Source organism: Calidris pugnax, unplaced genomic scaffold (genome assembly GCF_001431845.1).
Source record: "Calidris pugnax isolate Ruff unplaced genomic scaffold, ASM143184v1 scaffold28, whole genome shotgun sequence".
NCBI lineage: Eukaryota > Metazoa > Chordata > Aves > Charadriiformes > Scolopacidae > Calidris > Calidris pugnax.
In genome coordinates this window covers 8,176,175-8,194,204 of record NW_015090842.1, presented here as the reverse complement: position 1 = coordinate 8,194,204, position 18,030 = coordinate 8,176,175, and the positions used below count along the sequence as shown (strand labels likewise).

General features: G+C 46.7%; 1 long non-coding RNA gene across 1 annotated transcript in view; it reads right to left on the bottom strand.

The window, feature by feature from the left end:
- Positions 1-5,950: 5,950 nt before the first annotated feature.
- Positions 5,951-18,030, bottom strand: part of LOC106888201 — a 20,327-nt gene continuing 8,247 nt past the window's right edge. The window contains exons 2-3 of the long non-coding RNA XR_001412057.1: positions 7,264-7,432; positions 5,951-6,142 (exon numbers count right to left, since the gene is read on the bottom strand). This is a non-coding gene — a long non-coding RNA (uncharacterized LOC106888201). The remainder of the gene's footprint in view (positions 6,143-7,263; positions 7,433-18,030) is intronic.

The window sequence follows — 18,030 nt, the reverse complement described above, 5'->3', positions numbered from 1 at the left end:
GGCCACCCGGTCTAAGGGCTTGCTGGTCTGGCAGAGGGCAAGGGGGGGCCATAACCCCTGTAGCAGCCCCCACGAGCGCTCCCAGGGTGCAAAACTCACTCGCAGCCCTATCCATCACCACGGGCTCTTTGAGCGGGGGGAAGTTATTTGACCTTTTTTTTCTGCTTTAAAAAGAAATACAATAAAAATGCGATTCTGGCTGCAGCTTCTAAAGCAGAACTGACCAAATACCATATATAGTATCGAGTAAGGACAGCCACAGACTTCCTTCCATCTTTTTTTTAAAGCCATTCCCCCTTCCTACGGCACCATCCAAGTTGCATTAATCACGGGCTTCTTCAGGGTAAACGGGGATTAATCTGCCCTCTCGCCATTTCCCTGATGTTTTGCAGCAAATCTTGGATGCACGCGGGATCCTGTGCACCTCGCAGGCACAGTGGTGATACGATGCAAAGGAAACAGTAGCTATTTCTATCAGGTCGAGCCTCACGGTGTTTCCTGCTCCTCCGAGCAGATCAGTCCCAGGTGGTCAGAGCCCCGTTGCACACTTAGGTCAAAAATGCTCACTTTCCCCATGCTTGCTTGCTTGCCAAAAATAAAAATTGTTTGCTGAGTGACCCATCCTATTTCTTTGCTTTAAAGATCTCAGCAGCTTCAAAGGCTGCTTCTGTGTCCTGGGCTTTGGGCATTTGTTCTCAAAAAGCTCAGAAAGAGCTTCTGAAATTGAGCTGGGTGAATATTTCTAGCTACCTGTCGGCATCTTTCACTCCCTGGGAGTTTCCTCCCAAATGTATTTGCAGAAGGACTCCCTGGAGATGTGCTCAGTGTTAAACAGACACATGTAGTGTAGTGCAGGCATTCAGAAACCATTTTAAAAAACCCCCAAACCCACTGTGCTTTATCTAAGCTAATCACAGTCTCTCTGTCACATGGGGGATATAGGTCCTTCACGTCCTAGTATCTTTATAAACAAGACTTTTTACAATGTCTTTTTCTCTTCTTTCTTTTTATTTTAATGGGAAAACTACTCATGTATTCTGCCACATGAAAGTAGATTTGCCTTCATTTGTGGCCATGCTGATTGCAAAGCCTTGGAGATCTTTAATTAAATCGCTTGGGTTTTGTGTATTTCTTTCAAAGAAAGCCATCAAAATAGCATTTGTGACTCATTACAGTTATAACAGCGATGCTATCATCTTTGCCTTCTTATATTACTTATTTTGATCAAAAAATGCTGCGTGCCACGCATACCTTTGACAGCTCGTGTGTGTGCATCCCTCCTGCTTGGGGAAGAGGATGCTCCCCAGCAGCACGGAGGCATGGCTGGCCTTGGCATCTCTCTAAGGGAATGAAGCACACCTCTCGCTGGTTATTCCTTCTGCTGAAAGCCACGAAGTCAAGACATTTTGCACGTATCCAAAGCCCATGAGCGACTAGAGTATGCACAGAATTTATTCTGGCCATACCCATATCATTGGGATGTCCTGAAAGCTGATGCATGTTGCAGTCAGCACATTCATACTATCCTCTCTTGCTCGAAATTGTTCTCTAGAGCCTTCATCTCTTTCCCTTTCTCCTGTTTTTTTAAGAGCACCAGAGCCCTGGCAAGGTAACTCGGTGTCTGCATCGCTTGCTCTGACCCTGCTACCAAGTGAAGTAACCAGCTACAGCCCTCATTCCACTGGAGACAGTCATACATGGTCACATATGTTCATTGTGCTGGGTTTTTTGTTCTCCATTTTTTGACCCACTCCATTATGTTACCCCATGCAACTTTTTAGAGAGGGGATGGGGCTTACTCACTGCCTCCTGCAGGGACACTGCAGCCCGGCAGGTAACTGATGCCACCACAGCCCCCAGCAAAGTATAATGTCAGTTACAAGCTCTCCGGGGACATTAATCCCACCAAAACTAGTCATGCTCAATGTCTTAGGGATGTCCCACTGTGAGGAGCCATCCAGCCTTTTGGGTTAGAGACATCTTCTTAAAGCCAGAAGTTACCTTGGAGAAAGACCAGAAATGAGAGAAAGGCTTTTAGGGGCACCATGATGGGGATGAAAAAAGGGCCACCTCCTGCTTGTGCTAAGCTGGGACACTGTGGGTTATATGTTAAAGGCAGACATGTTTTAAGTTATTCTCCTTAAGATGGGGTCAGGATATTCCCCTGCTGTTATTCCTAAGGAAGAGGGGATGCAGCAGAGGTCCCTTCACTTCTGCTGAGGTTCAGGGAAGGTCTGGCAGCAAATTGGATGAGGTCATGAGGTCTTTAGGAGAGGACCAGGGATGGAGTCACTGACTCCCCAACTGATCCAGCTGTGGAAAAAATCTCAGAGGGGCTTCATGAGCATACAGGCTTAATTTATCAAAGTTTGAGGATACCCTAAAGCCACATTGCTCATAGGTCTGTGGTCCTTGCAGGAGTTCTCATCTGTGGTGGCCTCAAAAGCCACCCTTCATTCAGTCATGTCTGAGTTGGGGGGTAAGAGTGACATGTCCCTCTTCCTACTGCTGCTGCCACTTATTGAGGCTGGGGAGAAAGCAGCCCTGGCCCTGACGCTGTCGCACTGAGGGTGATTGCCACGGGCACGTGTTTCCTCGTGTTTGGTTTCCGAAACTGCGGGACATCCCTGTTGCCTGGCTAGTGGCATGTGGGTATAATCAGTCTCAGGCAATTTATTTTTACTACTCTGTGTAAACACTGTGCTGAAATTGTCACTGTGATTTAGGAGGTGCCAGATTTTTCTGTTAGTGATTTCTTTTCTTTTTTTTTCTTTTCTTTTCTTTCTCCACACCTTCCACTCCATCTCTGGAATGACACTTCACAAGCAGCTTTCACCAAGGGTTTCCCTGCTGATGGGACATGCTGGTGAAGTCTGAGCTCTGCCTCTCCAGGCTTCCCTAGATGCTTTCTTGGAGACTGCAAGAAGGAGAGGACAAATTTATCTTTTTCTTTTGCCCAGCGACCATTTTGTGTGCCGAAAATAGAAGTATCATTTTAAATGAGCCACTCAGAGAGACATAATCACCCAAAATACAGATGAAATCACTTAAAAATTTTGAAACTGGCAACCTTGTATATTTTAATTATAGACTACAGTGATATTCTGCTGAAAGCAATTATGTTGTAGCTCTTCCCACACACACAGACAGTCCCAGTTGAGCTCCACAAAGACTAGCGGTTAAGCATATAAGGCATCATGTATGTATTTTTTTTTTTTTAAAAGTCAATTTTTTTCAGCGCTTTTAAATAAGGCAAGAGAATCACTGCTCTGGGCACAACCTTATTGCATATACATAGGGTGTGTTCAGGTAGGGCAACATAGGTGTGTTGACTGCAGCAGCAGAAATACATATCTGCAGCAAGAACAACTTTTTTCCCCCACTTTTTGAATGGCCTCTTGTTTTTGCTATGGAAATGGCCGTCCCTGCTTCGTCAGTACTTTTTAAACTTGCCATGGCCAGAAAAGATACTTCTGTTTAAAATCAGAGAAACTATCCACTAAAAAGCTTCACATGAAAGATATCTATTTCACCGGGTTGGACTGGCCAACAAGCGTGGCTTGCTGAAATGTGGTCGAGACACTCAGATACAGTTCATGCTACTGATACCCCTTGCTCTCCCTTCAAAATTAGCCCAGATGAATGGGGCCTTTTGTAGTGAGGAAAGAAATGGGCAGAAATCACAATAATCTCTTTCTAGCCAGGTCTCTGTAGCGCGGGGTGAGTCAACGGCTCTGCCTGCTGCTGGAGAAGAAGGAAAACAGCAATTTCTCAGCGGTTTCCTTGGCATGTTGGAAACTGAAGGCGATCTTCTCGCACGCAGCTCATTGCACCTCGGGCTGGTCGCTCCCGTTGACTCCGTTCCAGCCATTCAAGCACCGTGGGGCTGTGAATCTCATCCTTCACAGCCCAGCACTGTGGCCCAGCAGGTTTGTCCCAACCAGGTGCCCCGGTACCCCTCGAGTGGCAGGAGGTGGCAAACATCTTCTGGGTTTGGAGCATGATGGCTTTCGTCTTTTCCATGTACGCTTCCTGGGCCAAAGCCTTTGCTCTCGGTGAGGAGTTATACTTCTTTCCTCTTATTCTAAAACTAAGTACTTTGCACATTTGGGAAGTATTATTAAGTAATAGTCTGAGTGACGGTCTGTGGTTGGAGTTAATTTCTTCCAGTTCTCAAAGTGTCTAATTACACTTTCTTCAATGCTAACTGTACAGATTGTTTCAAATGTGCAAAGACGTCTTGTTTAAATTTTTCAAAAAAAAAAAAGAAAGAAAATTCTCAGTTCATCCCTCCAGAGTGAAGGTCTGGGACTAGAGGCATAACCCAAATGTCTTCTGACATCAGCACTATTTGTCATTCTTTACATCTTCTCCCAAGTATCCTTGAAAGAATAAAAGCCAATGGGGCAGATGTTACCTGGTGTAAATCCAGATCATCCTCTTTATACAATTCCAGTATTCCCCGGCTTAAAGCCAGGTCTGTCTTTAACTTAGATCCCTGTTGACTGAAGACACAGTTAGGCAAATGTAGGCAACCTTGTTTTAAGAAGTTGTGCCTCACTTCAATTGCAACCTTCATGGTGGGGACACCGTGATTGGCTGCCCTTTCCTAGTCCAGGGTGATGCAAAGTGAAGTGGGCACTGGAAAGGGCTTCAGGCTGATGTGTTTCACTCTCAGGAAGGGGAGAAGTTCTACTTGGACATACATTTCTACCTCTTTGCGATGGCCGATTTAGAAAAACAAACATATCTTGCAGCTTGTTTTTCTGATTGCAGTTTCAAATACATTAAGTAGGTGGCAGGGAAGAGATTAGAGGGGCAAAGCTGCTGGTGGGGCTGTGAGAAAAGCCAACAATGCCCATCACCCTTTGGTGCCCAAGGGACAAGCTCTGGGAAGGTACCAACAGCTCGGGAGAGCTCATGACTCAATTCAGACCAATCTCAGTACTCTTTTTACCCATCCTTGACTTTGGCAGTGCTCAAAATAAGGATTTAATGGTTATCAGATCTTTTTCCCATTGTCAGACCATGGAGGGGGAAAATAACATGGAGAATTGGGAAAAGTGGGTGAGATGGGCACCAGGGTCACGGAAATGCATGGGGCTGTGTTTGCATGGGTGGTTTCACACTATAGACTGGGCTGATGCTGCTGATTCGGTCGCTGTGTTCACTGGTTTCTCTGAGGGATGGACATGTCCAATTTGAATGGTGGCCTACAGGACTAGATGTGATATCCCTTGAGACTGGGCGAGCTCACGTTGTGATTTATTTTTCTTTCCTGGGGTTTGTGACTGAATCAGACGGGAGAGAGGAAGTGAAGGTTTGTTCTTTCTAAAGATTTATTTCATTACATCTGCAACAAGTCAAGAAGAGAACAGGGTAGAAAGGCTTTTGGTTTTGGGCCTGGAACAAAGCTCAGTACTTGAGATAAACAAATGGGGGGAAAGGAATTATCAAAGAAAGAGCTGGCCACAGACTTTGTTATGAGCTTTACTGTAACAAGCTGAGAAACTTTGGTAACTTAAACCAAACTGAAAGTGGACCAGACTCGCAGAGTAAAAGGAAAAGCAGATGACTGAGGTACCTCGAGGAAGAAAATGTTCTGTCTGTCTGTCTGCCTATCCATCTCTCCTACTTTGCTGTTGTACATGGAGATACTTGACATGGAAAATAACCCAAGCTTTGGATTAGAGGACTCAGGTTTTTCAGATGTGTGAGTTGCCCTGCCGTTGATGTTGATAGCCATGAACAATCTCTGTTGGCTCATCCATCAAGTGAAGTGGTGGTGCTCTCTTAGGTTTTAGAACAAGCACCAATACCCAGGTGCAAGACAACATGTAGGTAGTGATGTGTTCAGGAATTGTGTACCAGTGTGTTTTACCTGCCAGGTGCGATGTGTGATTACACACACAGCCAGAAGCTACGTTTACACAAAAGACTTTTCTCTGAGTTGGCTGCAAAATTTTCAAGTATTTTATTGCAAGTAACTTTCCAAAAACGTTGCAGAACAATAATGACACCTTGTCCAAGTTTCCACTTTGGTGTTAATAATTCCTACCTAGTGCTCAGGCCACTGTTGGAGCTCAATTGCTTCATGTAAGTCAGCAGAGATGGTGAAAAACAAAGAACAGAATTTATTTCTCTGTGGGAAAAAAAAAAAAAAAAAGAGAGAAATGATGAAACCTTCATTTTCACAGTGTTAAATTAACAACAGCAAAAACCACTCAAAAGAATAAACTGCATGTTAAGTAAATTTAAAAGAATTACTATAAAATGAATGCCAGCTTGCTTTTCTAGTGTTTGCAAATCCTGAGTCACCAAAATCCCTTACAGCACCTCCTAAGAAGCTCAGAGGAACGTGGCAGTCTCAGCTACCCTCCAGATATCCTTAGGACCACAGCGTCCCTCTTAGGAGATTGGTGCCTGGGACTCTCAGCAGGAAAGATAACCCCTCCAGAAGGCAGCTCACCCCACCACAGGTCAGACAACACTTACCAGTTACCTGTGCTGAGTGCTCCTTATCTGACTGATACCCTATCAGCCCTGTTCAGGGCAAGGCTGGCGAGATAGTAAAGTGGCACAATTAGCAGTAATTAGCCCAGTGAGAAACCCATTCTGCAGTGGTTCCTGGGATAGAGCAGGTCCATGTCTCCTGGTCCCTCCAGAGAAGCTGGTGGGATTGGGTGGCCATTGGCCTGGTAGCCCAAATGGTTTTTGTGCTGTTGGTTGCCTTTTATTGCTGTGTGTGATGGGGCTGGGGTGGGGGCAGAGCCCCCAGGCAAATGATGGGATGGTTGAGGTGCATGGGGTGGAGGTGGGAGGATGTGTGGGAGGCTCACACCACCACACAGGTGCACAGACAGGCCACTCCATGACGTTGTAAAGCTATTAGGCTTGCTGAAAGTGCCAGGCTGATCTTGCACGTAAAGGTTCATGACCATAAAGCACCTTGCTAGGGCCTGCTGCTCCTCACTGGATTAGGAAATCTCAGTCTGGTGGGAAATTCAGGGAATTGGAGAATGTGAGTCCCTCTAGTACAGTGATACTGGGGGTTTTCTAAAAAAAATAAAGCCCTCGAGATGACCCAGTCATCAAATGTCTTATAGAAGAAGAGGGGAAAACTTCAGTAAAGATGATATTTGGGGTTATTTTGTGCACACACAGACCGATTTGCATGGCAGCCTATCTCACCCCAGGCTGGGGAGGGTTGCCTCAGTTTCTTGCTCCAAAAGTTGGCTTTGCCTACACTTTCTAAGCACTCACCCTTGAGATGAGGGTTGTCCTATGTCTAGCCCACAGCTCAGTCCTGCAGCGTGGTCGGGGATGTCCTCCCTCCTCACCATGCAGCTTGTGCACGGTTATAGCCCCTGTGCATGACATCTCCAAATTAACGTTTTGGCCGTGACAGTCATTGGTGTTGCTGGCCAGAAACCTGTAAAGCAGAAGGGAAATGGTTTTGGTGGCAGAACTACAAATACTCAATAAAGCACGGCTTGTTTTGGAGCTTTTTTATGTGGTTCTGTGCTGAGTTTTCATCCCCTAATTCACAGCAGAAGTGGAGCAGAGTGTAGTAGAGATTGAGCATGAATCCTTTGCGCTTGTTTAATGGGAACAATTACAGAAGTTTCTTCTTTTTCTTTTGCCAAGCTGTGATATGAAATCATTTGCTGGGTTCCTGTTTCCATGGGAACAATTAGTTTTATACCATTTTTATATTACACATCAATGAAGTGATTAACTAAATGAAGGCCAACACTTCATAAATGTATTGTCTCACGCAATAATCAAGTAGCTACCAAGTACCACAGCTAAATGCACTTAAATTCAGTGAAACCAGTTCTGTAGAGCACTTAGGAGTGTGTGACTATTTATTGATCTGATATGGCACATCATTTATGAGCCAAAAATACCAAACGTGGGTGTTTAGGCATTGCAACACTTACTGGCTTTTGAGTAAAACCTCGTTTTCTCAAAGGATCTGGTCGCCTTGAGCCACCTCCAGGAAAGGGTTTAGGGACCTGTTGTGTGATGCAGATGGGCTTCAGCTGCTGACGATACCGAGAGCTGCCCATCAGCCACAGGTCCATCTTGCAGGCAAAGGCAAGCCAAGGGCAGATGACTTGCAGGACCTCCTAGCCCTGTGGTTAGTGTGTTCGCGAGGACGTGCCTGGTCCCCAGCCTTCCTCCAAGGACTCTCTACATATTTTCTTCTTAAAACAAAATATACAAAGAGTCCACCCGGCATGGAGTGGAATTCAGGACTCTGCCCGCTCCCTCCCGAGCACATCTGGGAGCCTTTCCCTCGCAGAGCTGAGCAGCTGCACGGGGAGAGAGGGAGGGAAGGAGGGAGGGAGACTCCCATGCTCTGCCAGGGAGGAAAGCAAAGGCTGAAATGGGAATTGAATTCAGGGACGCTGCGGTGGGTGGCTCAGCCCTGAGGCTCCTCAGTGGGACAGGGACAGGATGGCAGGGAGGTGCAGCCTGGGCTGGGTGATGGGCAGGGCTGATTTCCCGGACTTCAGGCTTCGTAATTCCTTTCTGAAAATGAACCACTTGCTTAAAAGGCTCAGTAGGAGTTGGAGTAGCTTATTTTAATGAGTAGCTAGGGAAGAATTCACTGTGCAACCCTCTACATTGGACCCTGAATCCTTATTTCACTGGGCAATGGATTGGAGTCTTTGTTGAGACCAGTCCTTAGAGAAAAAAGAATTGTGTTTTCCCCTTCATTCAAGAAAGATTTATACACAAGTAGCTGTGTGTGTGTGTAAAAATGCAATCAAAGAACAAACAAACAAAAAAACAACTGATTTCAGTTTAGCAACTTGAGAAAATCAGAAATTTTGCTTGGAACATTATCTTTTTTCCCCCTTTCCCTCTCTTCATCTAATATGTCCTGGGAAAGTGGTGTGAGGCACATAGAAACAGTCTCTCCCTGTTCCTGATGGACAGTCAGACCATGTTCAGTGACCCCTTCCACAGCTATTTCTTGGATGAAGCCAGTCAGTTGGCCCTTCCAAAGAAATGCAACAGAAATTTCACAGAAAAACTTCACATGAAATCATTTTTGGACCTGATCTCAAAGGACAACATTTCCCCACAGGGGACAACAGTTCACTGATGTACAAAATGGACTCTCCCTGTCCAGTGCAACAGTATTTTCTGTAGTTCTGTCTGCTGACGAGCTATCAGGTGGTGAATCACCACAACATGACATGAAAAGAAGTGGTCTGTGAATGGATGACAGCAATCCACAGAGCTGCATCTCCATCCATTTGAGATGGATGCCCATCTACTTCCATTTGACAGAGCTGTTTCTCCCCTTCTCCTGTGTTGTCCCCTCTCAAATGGCTTTTCTGCTTATTTATACTTCCCCTTGGTTGTACCACAGCATCTCAGTTGCAGCTCATGCTAAGATCATCCTCGTTGCCCTACGAAAGAACCAGGGTTAAGGTGATACCTGGTGGGGCTGCCTGCCCTACCCGATCGTTCCTTGGTCCACCTGGACCAGGCTGCATGACCAAGGACCAAGCCTGCAGAGGTCCCATGCATGGACACCCTCATCCAGAAGACTTTGAAGCTGTGTCTGGTGCATGTTTGCATGCAAACCACACAGACAGGCTGCAAATCTGGAGAGGAGAACAGGCTCGAGTCTGCACTTAATGGCCAGTGTAAACATCCCCCTGAAATCTCTTTGCAGAGCCAGCCTCAACTGTCTCTCTGCTATTCCCCACTCCCCTTTTACCACCCAACCTCCTGACCTTGCAAAAATATGTCTCTGAAGGGTCAGAGCTTGGGCCTGGAGCAGATGCTGATGCCTGGGACCAGGGGTGGGTGGCCCGAGGGCTGGACAGTGCAACATTCCTATACAGGGTCTCTGGTAGAGATAAGGCAGCCCCACGCTGTGATTTACTCCAAGGAAGCGGAGTTCGAGTGAGTTCTGCATGTTTCCTGGCAGACGAGGCAGGAAAAGTCCTGTAGAATAAAAACCTTTCAATCTGTCAGTAATGGTTTGCTTTAGAAAAACATCTAATTATGTATAGCTAAAAGCACCATACGGGTCTGGACCACAAGCCGTCGGTCACAGCCTCCGAGCCCAAACGCGCTGGAACGTACCAGGGACTGACCTCATTTATTTTTGCTTCAATTAGCCCCGGGCCAAATCCTTCTGGTTTTGCAACCTCCTCCCAGTTGGGCTTCGGCAGCAAAGGTGGGACAAAAAGTAGCAAAGCTTCCAAGTGTGAGCTGCTTAAAGTCCCTGTTCAGGGCCTGGGGAGGGTCAGGTCCTCAAAAATGGGTTGAACTCCCCCACAAAGATGATCATACACCTACCTAAAGCCAGCAACTCCAAGTGCAGCTGCTTTGTACAGCTGGGAAGAGAGTGGTGAATGCTAAAACATAAGAGTGGATTCCATCCCTCAACACCCTCTCTGAAAGCTGGTATCGGTGGCCTTTCTCTCCTAAAATTGCTGTGACACAGCATTTAGAGAACAGATCTGCAATGGGTGAGCAGCAGGGTCTCTCTTCTGCCAGAGAAGTTTGAGCCTGCAGTTGTCCCCATGTAATGTGGGTGCTTCTAGGTTCAGACAAGGGGCAAACTGAGGTTCTAGGATTGCATTTCCTGGCTGGAATGCCTTATATCAAATAATTTACCCCTTTTTTTTATATCTCGAATTTACTGTACCTACATCTGTATCTGCAGTATTTGAAAAGTCGTAACCCATCCCCAAAACAGCTGGCTGGAAAAGTATGAGTATGAGTTCTCAACCCAGCAGTGTGGAAAGGTAACACAGAGAGAGTCTGAATTCTCTCTCCACAGGGAATTTCTTCAGGCAGCTTGGTGGAAGGATGGTTTTTATGTCCCCAGCAGCCCAGCCAGCCATTTCCTTCACCTAATCCCTCACATTCCCACCAGGCTGCACACACTGAGCCAGCCCTGGGTCTGGGGGAAGCAGAGATCCAGCCACACCAGTATGCAATCACTCTGACCAGTTTCCATGAAAGGAGACCTTCAGTCAGAACTCTTCCAGGCCCATAGCACATCCCCACTGGAGTGCAAATATAATCCCAAGGCTCACAGGTAAGAAAAATTGGACATATTGATGCGTAAGCATGGTTGGCATGACTGTCAAGAAAGGCTTGAACTGTTCCTCTGATCTGTCTACACATGCAATTCCGGTCCCTGGGACAACTGGTCTAGATACCACTAGCCCCAGTGAGAACTTGGAGCTACCAACCAGCCACTTTCCCAGATGTGAATGGTTCTTCCTTGAATCCCTCTGGGTTGGAGCCAGCTGATGGCTCGAGGTCCTTGCCTAAGAAACGCGTTTCCAACACTCGTGGGTGATTGTTGAGAAATAGGTTCAAGGAGAGAGGAGTCCAGATGAGTATGAGTTATGACTCCACATCTAAGGTCACACTGAGAATGTGACATCAAACCCAGGACTGAATTTTTCTAATAGATATAAAACCTTCATCGAGTGTAACAGATGACTTCGGAATTTAAGCACTTACTTCTTTTTTTTTCCCATATATTTTGTTGTGCAATTTCTTCTCCCTAGGAGAACACCAAGTTCTCCTCCTAGTTTTTTTTTTAAACAAACCAAGAGAGGTAATACTAATAATCTGCTCCACAGCCTGCGACAGCTTCTTTCATTGCGTCAGCGCAGGACGCCAAATGGTCTTAACCCTATCTCAGGAAGCTCATCGAAATGAATCAGGTAACAAATAGAAAACATACAGTTTATGCAACAGCCTGCAACTAAGAAATCCTCCCTTGGCAAAACAATAGGGCCATTGTATTCCCCATCGGAGCGGTCGGTAAACTCTACTAGTCCGGGGCTGTAATGAATTAAAGGCTTTTCTGCAGCAGATACCCTTCATTACTAAGAAAAGCACATTGTCTGGGTGTCTGCAGCACGGTAAATGTGTGCGTTTGTGTTCCCAGCAGAGTCAAAACTTGCAAAATAGTGGAGGGGAAGGTGATTACCAGACTTGGGTGACTCAACTCTATGTTAATTTCTCCCGTTTCGTAGGATATTGTTTCTCAATAACATGGCAGTAGGAACGCTCGCAGCCAAAAACTCTCTGATAGCAGAGCCTGGGAGCCTAATTTGGTGGACACGAGGGTGCTGACAACTCCTCTGCTACCTGGGCTATCAATATTCATGGCTGTTAGACTCTGTCCTTGAAATTTTTCAAGGCTCAGCTAAACAGAACCATGGCTGGCATGGGTGATGGACTTGTTTTGAGCAGGAGGTTGGGCTGGAAGTAGCATCAGGACAGTGTGGTTCAGGATGCGGTATCGAGGCACCAGAGTAGACCTTTCTGCCATTGAATCATTGAATGGCCTTGGGCAAGGTACCAAATCTTCTCTTGACTATAGTTCCAGCTCTAATGAGTCAGCCTGGTCTGTATTGAATGTAAACTCCTCTTTTGGCTGGAAGGGCAGAGATAGAGGCTACCTGGTGATAGGTATGGGGCATTTCCAGTGAGGTCTGTGCCACTTTTGGAAAGCTATAGCTATTTGAACACCAGAAATGGTTAAAACTGATCTGTTCGTACTTCTGATGTGCCTGTAGCAGCAAGCAGGGCTTGCTGGGAGACAGAAGAGATCAAATCCCAGTGGTGGAAATTAGGAAGTGAAACGCCAAGAACAATAACTAGGACAATGTCATGCATTTCCTCCACCACAGCACTGAAGGAGTGTGACAGGGAATATTTTGATGGGCCTAAATAATTCAGAGCATCGGTTTCGCTTAGGAAATTCCAACTAAACGTGCTCGACGCTTGTGTTTTCTTTTTAAATGTTAGCAATGGTTTGAGTTGCTACCACGGGCATGCGTGGTTGGAGTGGATCCTGGGCTCCTGTCTTGTTGCTCCATGGGCTCCAAACCAGCAAGCAGCTTCACAGAGCTGGGAAAAGGGAGCCGAGACCTGTGAAACTGGCTTCCTCCTGCATCCCCTTTCCCAGAGCACACACATACCATGTGTCATGTTGAAACTGGATGCACCTGCTAGAGGAGCTGTGTGGGGGCAGACGTTATGCACCAGTTATAAATCCTTGGGCTATCAACAGCCTTTAGTAAACATTTGGACAATCCTTCCTACCTCTCGGTCGTCCAAATATTTGCATCATGAGAGGCTGCTAGCCGTTTCCTGACATGCTGCATATCTAAGAATATCCTCCGATCGCTGGTCGGTTCCAGCGCACCGTGATGGATAGTCTTATTGGATGAAATAAATGACTTGGGGAGAAGGAAGAAGCAAAAAAAAAAAGATCTATCTGTCTCCCGATAATAAATCCAGGTCAGGATGGAGTAAAACAGCTTGCGGTCGTGAATGGTATTTTTAGAGAGCTTTTAGGATCTGATCTGAAGCACCCAAGGGTTAATGATGAACAGCCCTGAGCTCAATTAGTGGCTATACTTCCCTTGGTGACTCGGGCCACTTCGGACCATTTCTCGGAGATATGGTTGAAGATGCTTCTGAAAGCTCTTCCTTCCTGCTGTTGGAAGTAGCCTGAGCCAACTTTGGATATAAAATCGAAGCTTGATGCACTGAAGGAGGGTTTGGCAGCTCTTCTTCCAGACCAGAGCATCTCCCAGGTGAACCACAGGAGGAGACCCCTGCAAGGCACAGGGCTTGCAACCTGCTTGCAAACCATTTAATGCAGCAGAGTTGCCAAACAGAAATAAAACCTTTTTTTTTTTTGTCTTAATGCAGAGAGAGAAAAGCATTCCACTTTACCAGTTAACAGGGTTTAGCAATTGGTTGTGTTTAGCAGTTAATAGTCTTAAACACAAAAATCTCTGTTTTGTGATCAAGACTACAGTGCTAAATAGCAGTGTCAGGAAGATTAAGCCTCGCAACGCAATGATTTTGGTCTTCTACTCAATACGCGGCTGGTACTTTATGGCTAAATATACACCATAATAAACCAGTGGATTTTCTGATAGCATAGCAAATAAAATAATCAGCTTTCAGCTTAACTGCAGGATAAGGCTGCGCAGGGTGCAGTGTGGCTCTTCCACTGCAGCTTCAGTGCCATGCAGTTTGTTTTAATCTTCTCCCCCCTCTCAATAAAACCACCAAACCCATGACAAATAAAAGCAAGGCAGCTTGCCGTTGTGTGATGGCTGAGGTGAAGGGTGCCATAAATGAGTTTTCTAGTCAAGACGTGGGGCTAACCCCATATCTAGGGTTTGCTCACACACACACACACACACACCCCGCCGTTACCACCAGGTATTTCCCCTCTGCCACCTCCCCACCCAGCGGTTTCTCCAGCATCTCCTCTCCCCCCCCAGGTCATCACTTCCTTTTGGGAAGCCCAAAGCTCCGACCCCTCTTTGGACAGACTAAACAACATCTGCAAAGTCGCCTCTCTCCCCTCCAGCCCTCCCAGGGGGGGAAAAGAGCTGGTCCCAGATGGACAGGAGAGAGCTGGTGTCACCAGGGAGGGCGAGCGGGGCTCCCGGGGGGTGCCGGGGAGCAGGGATGTGGCGGAAGCATAAAGCACCTGTTGGGAGGCTATTTAGGGATTAGCCAAGTGCTGACAGACAAATTGGCAAGATTAATAAGAGCAATCAAGGCTGTGTGGGCTCGAGTTGTGAGCTGACATTAATGTGACATCACTTTCATCTGCTTTTGCCTCACACCGCATAGCTGGTCCGCGGCATCATTAGTGCTTCTAGAGAGCAGCGCGGTCGGATGTGGGGGTTAGAGGAGCCAGGGGGGCGGGGGGGTGTCTGTGAGTGTGTGTACGTGTGGGTGTGTGTGCACACGTGTGTGTGTGTGTGTCGGGGTGGGGGACAGCCCTTTGTGCCCCTCCTTTAGCTGGTCCCCACGCAGAGGCTGCCCATGGTGACTGCAGGGCGAGCAGCAGAGAGGGGCTGTGTGTTTGGGGGACCCCAGGACCCCCCACCCTGCTGCCCCCCACCCCAGGCACCTCTGCAGGGCCTACCTGGCTCTGACAGCACGGGGCTGGCTTTGGGTGACATTTTCTCCCAAGTCATCTACTCTGCTGACTCTGGGGATTATTCTTTTTTGCCCTGACAATCACTCCGACAGAATCACTTAATGTCACTGGGAAAAAACAATGTTTCCCCCTCCAAAAAAAAAAAAAGAAAAAAGAAAAAAGAAAAGAAAGAGGAGGGAAAAAAAAGCATCGTGGAATAAGGGCTAATTCCAGGTGCGAGGAGAGAACAAAGAAACCCCCTCTGCGGTCAGCCCTAAGCCCTGCCCTGGGAATCTCCCCTTTCTGCAGGGAGAAGATTTGATCCCCTACAGATATTTTAAGGGAGAAAAAGCTGTTTTCAGGGTGCCTCTCTGCCCCCCACAAACCCAGGGGGAAATCCCCCCTGCAGCTCTAGTGCGGCACAGCCATTGCATGGGGAAAACTTTGGGTAGGGCTTTCTCGTTTTCCCATTTTTCCCTTGAAATCCCTAAAGTTTTTCACTCGCCCCAAATTTTGCCCGCGTCCCCTCTCAACCGCAACTTGTTTCGGCGCCGATTTCCCTCGTGTTTGAGTCAATCGAGGGATCACACCAGTAGTAAAACATCTATCTGAATGTAACAAATCCTCCAGGTCTGCCTGGCTCTGCCGGAGAGGCTCCTCCGCCGAGAGCTTTTGCCCACAAAAGGAAAGTGTTGAAAAGGAGCGAGATGCCAAACGCTGTGCTCACGTTTGCTCCCAGAGCTCCTGGGGGGAGACACCCGCTCGCTGGGGACCCAAACTTGATCCCTCCATGCTGGGAAATTATCAAGTGGGGAAAATAAGCCTGTAAAAAAATAAAAAAATCTGATTTTTTTTTTTTTAAACTATCAACAGTTCAAGCATGCAAATGCACCCGGGGGGTAGAAATAGTTTGGGGGAGTGGGGGGACACAGGGAGAATTTCGAGGAGAGGGGTTTTTTTTGTTAAGAAAATCAGGAGACTGAGCCCAAAGTCAGACTCTGGAATCAAAGTAATTGCTGCTCCCCACAAAAAAAAAAAAAAAAAAAACCCACACCCTAATCCTTCAAACCCATGTATTAACATTTTACATGTTTTTTTTACATTTTTGAAGGATTCTGAATAGGAAAATCCATAAAATGTTTGGTCATGGGATATGCCTTACAGCATTTTAAATAACCTCATTTTCCTCCCTTCCAAAGTAGTTAGAATATTGAAACAACTCTGAGACAAATATTCTCCACCTCTCCACAAAAAACATTCTGTCCCCAAAAAAAAAAAAAAAAAGCAACCCACACCCTTCTATATTTTTATTTTTATGCAAATTCACTAATTGATTCCTGCTTACTAAGTATTTAAAAGGACTGGAATTATATATATATATATTTAATTTTTTGTTACAATTCTAAATGGGTAAATTACCGGGATTTTTGGAGGGAATTTCAGGTCCTGCCTAACTCCACCCGGCAAGAACAAACCCCTGAGCCCGACCCAGCCCCACCGCGCCTGCGGTTCCCCCCGCGCAGCCGACGGTTTGGGGGCACACGTTCCTGTTTGCCACCGGGACCCCCTTTGCGGGGTCGGGGGGGGACTCGGGGAGGGCGAGCTCAACCCCGCCTTCCCTTGTCCTCCTCCAGGAGCCCGGGGCTCGTTTTCGTTGGTTTTTATGGCTAATTCTTGGAGGTGCTTTTCCCTGCATCCTCTCTCCATCCCTCCCCTCTACGCCGGGAAACGCAGCCCCTAAATCGGAGGGAAGGGGTAGCAGGGGGCTCCCCAAAGATCCCAGGTGTCTTTCTGCTAAAAATAATTTAAAATAAAATAATAATAATAATAATAATAATAATAATAATAATAATAATAATAATAATAATATCATTTTTGCTGCCCCAAAACTGATTAGGTTTAAAGTACACAGCTTAGACCAATCCGGCAGCAACATCCCGGGCATTCAGTGGTCTGTTTGTAATCTCAGCCTTTTTCATTAACATAAACACTACTTCAACAAAAATATACACGGCCACCTACTAAGCCAGTGAAGTAAATGAGGAGCCCGGTCGCGCCGCTTTCGGCGCGGGTATTAAGCCGGGTTTAAGGGGCAGGAGCCCGCGTGGAAAACCCACGGGGGAATCGGTGTTAAACCTGTGTTCTCCGCCGTGTCCCTACCCCCCGGGATGGGATGGTGGGGGGGAGCTGGAGGCAGAGCCGTTCACGCACCGCCAATTCCCCTCACCGGGAAATGATAAAACACCGACCCGAATCTCCCCGATATGAACCTAAACCCGGGCTGGGGGTTTTTTCTCCCCCCCCAGCCAACCCGTTTCGCGGCGGCCGGGGCGCAGTAACGGCACCGAACCCCGGGGAGGGGGGGGGACGGACGGACGGATGGGGGGCAGGTACCCGCCGCCCCGACGGGACGGGACGGGCTGCTCTGCCCGTTGGGGTCTTTCCCTCCCGGCTCACTCCTGTTTTCCAGGAAAAATTGTATTGACTATGTCTTAGTACTGGTTTTGCGGGAAATTAATTTCCCTTTTCCTACTTGCTTTCTTAACTGTTTTTTTTTAAAAAAAATTGTTTTCGTGCTTTCTCTCTCATTCTCCCCTCTTCTGCCTTTCTCTCTTATATTTCTTTTTTTTTTCCCTTCTGTTTTGCTCTTTTTCTTGGAGGTGCTTTTCCCTGCATCCTCTCTCCATCCCTCCCCTCTACGCCGGGAAACGCAGCCCCTAAATCGGAGGGAAGGGGTAGCAGGGGGCTCCCCAAAGATCCCAGGTGTCTTTCTGCTAAAAATAATTTAAAATAATTCTTTCCTTCTTTCCTTCTTTCCTTCTTTCCTTCTTTCCTTCTTTCCTTCTTTCCTTCTTTCCTGCCGTTCATCTTTCTCTCTCTTTTTCTCTTTACTTTTTCTTTTTCTCTTTCTTTTTTCTCTTTCTCTCTATTTTTCTTTTTGCTCTTTTTTCTTTTTTCTCTTTCTTTATCTCCTTTTTTTTTCTTTCTCCCTTCTTCCTTCCTTCCTTCCTTTCTTTTCTTTTCTTTTCTTTCTTTCTTTCTTTCTTTCTTTCTTTCTTTCTTTCTTTCTTTCT